Below are 6,000 nucleotides of genomic sequence, written 5' to 3'. Positions count from 1 at the left end.
GTTCTCCTTCTTAAATAGCAGAAATGGGCTTGGATATGTGGGACCTGCCCACTGCACCTCCCGTCACGTGTGACTCACAGACTGGTTTCTCTCACCAGGCTTTTCTTTTTTTTCTCTCCCGCTCCCTAAAAGTTACTAACATGTGCTAGTTTTCCCCACTTCTAGGTACTCTTCATTTAATCTTTTCCCACAGTGTGATAAAATGAAATATGCATTTTGGTCTCTGTAAGAATGATCATACAAACCACAATTCAGTACCTAGAACCACAGTTCTACTTACAGCACTGGAAGAGCAGGAAACCTGTTGCAGATCTAAATCACTTCTCTAAAATTATGGGTGAAGTGCAGCATCGGCCTCTGTAACAAAAAACTAAACCGGTACAAATACCTAAACAAGCATAGTGTTCTGAACTCGCAGAGTCCCTGTTCGGTGCTTCCTCTAACCCACAGAGAACCTGATGTTCATGTTCAGACAAAAAAAGTGAGATGTAAAATAACACATTTCAAATGGACTTCAACAATCACATTTCTAAAAAGAAAGTTTAAATCACAATACTTGGTGTCAGACTCCACTGTGTAATGACACATACCAGCCACGGTATTTAAACTGGTAACATGGAAATATCGAAACATGGGTTGTCTTGATCCACTCATTGAATAAGTTCAACTTTCACTGTCTCCTGTCAACCTACTGTGTGTATTTATGTCAGTACTAGTGATATATATGTAGCATTTTGCATACAGTTTACCAGACTTTGTTTTTTTTTTTTTTTTTTTTTTGGCATGTCTGTCAAAACTGTATTGTTGTTTGTGCACATCATGTTTTATCAAATCTGCATTTTCTGGTTTTAACCTATGGCTTTTTATTCCTTTATAATGACACAGGGTTGGTGACAAAGAGGTTTTCCACTGGTCCCCTGTAGCCTAGCTGTTATGTAAAGAGCTTTGCTAGCTGTGCTCAGGTACACACTTGTGAGTCATCAATTTATGTCATTTTAAGTCCTAAGCACAAACTTTCCAAAGTAGGTGAACAACTTTTTCTGTAAGTTTTGGCAGCACAAAATTAATCAGAAAAGCATTGAAATACGTTCAAAGCCAAATTATCAACAAGTCTGATCAAAACAGAATATACAAGCAAGCAGCATGCAGCCTACCTACATGCTGGACATGAAAATATCAACTGTAAATCCCCTTCCTCCTCAATTCTTAGTCTTCACCACCCGTAGAAACCTAAGTGGATTGATTTGTGTTAAAGTAATGGAGCAGGTTCACCTGATAAAGTGGTCAGTAAGCAAATACAAAAGTCTGTATAAAATTCCAAAAATGTTTTTTTCTAGGAGTTAAATTTATAAGCATTCTTTTACACTTTTGGTCGATAACTAAATTGCACCTAACATTGGCTGGTTCCTCCATCCCCAAAAACTATTTGGATTATAAGGTTAGACTGGAATTAAATATTTTGTCTAAATAGGTCAACACTTTTGTAATAAGAGTAATCCTAATACAGCACATCCTCAGTCAGCTTTGACATCCTAAGTTTCTGAGCTCCTTGCAGTGATGCTCTAAATTCATCTGCAATGTAATTCATGCCTGTTTTATGCATTTACATAACAATCGTCGCTTGTTCTCTCTCAATGTATTTATCGGATCGGTTCTTTTGTCTCCTTTGAAGCTCATCAGCCCCATGGCTCTGTCTCATTCAATAGAAATGTGGTTCCAATTAAAACCAATCAGACATGCCCATGTCATTACTCACAGGCATATCAGTACCTTTCCTGTATTTTTCCATTCATTTTGCATCTTTTTACAGTTGAAAACTTGGGTTCACTGACTCAAGTTTTATGATCTTGCTAAAGGATGAAGTGCAAAAAAATCTGGGAAAATTTTAAGTTCCGCTGCAACTTTAAAAGAACTCGACGCTGAGTCAGCGTCCCTGAGCAATTTCAATAATACTTCTGTTGAATTACATGGCAATACTGACATGGGGAGTTTCACCAAAAACCATGTACGAGCATTTTCTCTTGATGAATTGTAAATTGACATGTTGCATTGCTGAAGGGAGTTTGAGTCATGACATAACTGCCAGGCGTTCGTCATTAGATTTGCACAATTTCTTCTTCTTCTTTTTATTAATATTCAGTATTATTACTCTAACAATTTAGCGAAGCAGATTTTATCTTTGGGTTTACACAATTTAAGTCTTATTGCTATAATGTTGGATTTCAGCTTACATTTCACAGATGTAAGCGCTAGAGCGTTACATCTGTGAAACATGACCCTGCCTCTGCAGATTTTTACTCCTTTGTATTTATATCCAAATAGCTTTCATTGGGGAATGTGTTACTAAAAACTGTATAGCTGATTTAGTTTTAGCTTCAACAAACATATTTTGGCGGTTGCTTCTTGATCTTAAACCAACAACTGAAAACAAAACACTTTTCTTCAGTGTTTTTTCCTGCGGCATACTGCCACCTTCTGTAAAGGAGTTTTTGTTGTTAGTGTTTGTTTGTGAAGTTTAATTTCTTTACTTGAATAAGTATTCTCTTTGCTTTACTGAATTTTGTTGTGTTCCTATTTCATATTCAGTTCTACACAACTTAAACCTGAGGCATAAAATTTGGCCCTAATTGGTATCTCTAGATGATAAGTGCATTTTCTTAAAGGTGAGGGGGACCTCAAAGCGTTAAAGGTACATTTAGGTTCTGATTCTGACTTGTCCACATGGTTTTACTTTGTGATTCTATATTTTTCGGCTTCTAGAGTGATGTCAAAACTAAAGCAAGAGTTGCATTTTTGAGCCATGTGTTTCTAGGTATCTTTTTCCTGGAATAGTTTGGCTCACCATAAAAAAAAATAAAAAAAATAAACGATACTAAGAAAGACATGGTGCACAACTTCCCTAAGAGACTTCTGCCACCTTGCTCCCAGGATAATGAGTCATTAGAATAACGAAGCCTCTATCTTGTGTTTTCCTAGTATCTTGTGTCTTCCCTCTTAAAGGTTGTTATGGGTGATCCAGTAAACAATGTGTCTACCAGATGTGTACGACTGTTACTGAGCATGCCAGTGTGCCTGTTGTTTTCCATCATGGAAGACCTAACAGGCGCTGAAAGGTAATGGAAGATTTATTGAGGGACGGGGGCATAACTTTTAGTCAGCTGCGTCTGCAAAACTACTCGCTAAAATGATCTGGTTGTTTACAGCATCTGCACATTTTATCAAGATGGCAAAGGAAAAAGTAACCTGTTACTTCTTCCTTTGTCAATCTAGGAAAATTAAGCCTTTGGGAACCATATAAAGTTATCACAAAGTGATCAGCCTTTTCCGTTTGTTACATTACAACTACCAGCTTCACACATTTTGTTAGAATTGCATGTGATAGACCAAGACAAAGTACCAAAGATAATTCAAACCTTTCAGTGATAAGTAAAATGAACAACACAAAATGTTTATTTTACTATGCCATAGCAGATTGCAGATTCCACAGAGGTCTTGTGTCGGTGGGAGTTGCAAGAATACCAAGCGGTTCTCTTGGGACATTTATAGAAGCCCAAATGGTTCCTACCCATACCATCAAAGTCAACTAGGTACAACATTCATTTCACAACAAACAAGTGCAAACAGTAGGTCAAAGAGCAGTTTAAACACTAGCCAAGGCAAGGGAAATTTATTTAAATAGCATCTTTCAGCTACAGACGCCTCAAAGAAGTTAAAGACAACATACATTAAGAAAAAGCACAAGCAGGTTAGAATTAATCAGGTTAAAAAAAGTTTAAGACAAAAATCTGGAATAATCTTCCTGTTCACTGTAGGAGTGCACCCACCCTGATCTGATTTAATAACCTTGTTTTAATAACCTTGTTTTAAATCAGATCAGGGTGGGTGCACTCCTACACTGAACAGGAAGATTATTTCAGATTTTTGATGCATGAAAACTAAAAGCTGCTTTAGCACGTTTAGTTGTAAAGTCTGACAAAACTATCGTATTACATAAAGAGGCACACAGCGTTATATATTTATTAAGTTATTTTTCATTTTTAATAAATTAATTACATTTTCACTTTTTATATAGATTTAATTATTGTAATTTGGCACTCTTCTCTCTCCATAGTCTTTCAAGATTGGCCTGTGTTTAGTTCCATCTATTGTTCTATCAACATCCCCGTATCATAATGCTGGTTCGGTGGGGTCAGGTAAAATTGACCTTTGTTTGTTTGGCTTTTTAACTTTACATCATGTCTCCTCACAGAGCAACCCTCTGGGGAGACGGGCCTTCCCCACTCAGCTCCACCAGTGGCAGCAGCAGCTGGGTAATGCGTAGTGGAACTGCAAGTCTGATGAGCTTATCATAAAAAAACACTTCTCAGTGCAACGCTCCTGAGGACAGCTGTAAATGGCACAATGAGAGGCATTGTTGTGATGATGTGCTGAAGGCAGAATGTCGGAAAAAGTTGGAGCTTCTTAAAGAGACAAGGCATCAAATGTTTGATACAAGGATTTTATAACAACTGTAGGTATCCCATAAAATGCCGATGTTCCTGGAAAATACATAATACCGCCCCTCTAATCTACGTCAAGAGGTTTTTCCTGCCTGGCCTGCTGGATTTCTCACCCTTCCAGATGCCGTTTGTTTACTGATGTTCTCTAACAAACCTGTGAAGCGTCAACAGAAAAGGTGTGTAAGCTGAGATAAATCACACACAAAGTGGATACTAATTACTATTATGAAGGCAGCTGGTTGTCCTGGATGTAATTTAGGGGTGCCTAAATAAAGGGGCTGAGCACATTTGGAAACCATACTTTTCAAATATTAATTTTTATGAAAATGTGAAAACCATAAGTCCTTGTCTTTCATGTTTGCAATTTCATGTTTGGTCACATTTCTAATACGTGATTGAAATATGACAAAAAAATAAATAAAAAATCAAAATTCATATTTGTGAGGGTTGGGAGGTTGAGGGGACTCGATTGTTAAAAGATAAAAACGGAATGTCTTCACTCAAAAGAAAGAAACTGCTGTGTTGTACCTAAATGTAGATCTGCACCAGCAACATGCATTTAAAATAGATTTTACCCTTCTAATATTTGGGGTCAACTGAAGTTGATTTAGTTCTCTAGAAAGGAGAATTAAACAAAAGCCTCCCTGGCAGAGACCTCACCAACAAAGGTTTCTGTCATGATCTAATCACTACCTGTGGTGCATACAGGATTGTTTATCCTTTCACTAAAATGTGGAACCAGCCCAACTGAAATCTTAGATAAATCTCTGCAAGACCCCGACAGGCAGATTGTCACGCTTCACGGATTCCAAAACACACAAAAACATAAGGCTGAATCCCAAAACATGGGCACGCTCATTAGCATAAAGACAAAGTCTAAGTAAAAAGCAAGTTGTAAATTCATTCCTCCCATAAAGAACATCAAGAATTCAGGCAAAATGATACAGGTGCGTTATCTCTTTGCATATGTTGCATATTTATTTAAGGTGCGATAACCGTCCAGAGACACTTTTTTCTGTATAGTCTCAGTTCTTGGAAAAAGCAAGTTCAGGCAGCAAGGAGAGGGATTGGACGCTGAAATCAAGTCTTAGCAAGAAAGAATACAAGCACACGTCAGTTCTTGGAATGTCAACGGAACAAATTCTAGGAACTGTGTACAACTGAGGATACACAACAATAAGGATGCATTAAGTACGCCCATGTCTTGTACTGCAGCAAATCATCTCCGTGCAGTCGCATCAATTTGTCTAGGTTGGAATTTTGTGGTCAAATTTGTACTGTGTTAAAAATGATCTTTATTTGAAGAAAAACTGCCAAGTTTGGTCAAATAAAACAAAACAAAACAAAAAATTGCTATGTCCAACTTAAAAAAAATAGTCAAATGGTCATTTGAATAGTCAGTTGTAACATCACGATGTGAAATACAGGTGATATTCAGTTGGTTGATATCAGTAAAACATAAATGCCATTACTTAAAGTTTTACTTCACATTAACAAAATG

The sequence above is a fragment of the Poecilia mexicana genome, unplaced genomic scaffold, assembly GCF_051168715.1.
Source record: "Poecilia mexicana isolate PSO_F unplaced genomic scaffold, ASM5116871v1 scaffold_9, whole genome shotgun sequence".
Lineage (NCBI taxonomy): Eukaryota > Metazoa > Chordata > Actinopteri > Cyprinodontiformes > Poeciliidae > Poecilia > Poecilia mexicana.
The sequence above is the reverse complement of the archived record's forward strand: the minus strand, read 5'-3'. Positions refer to the sequence as shown.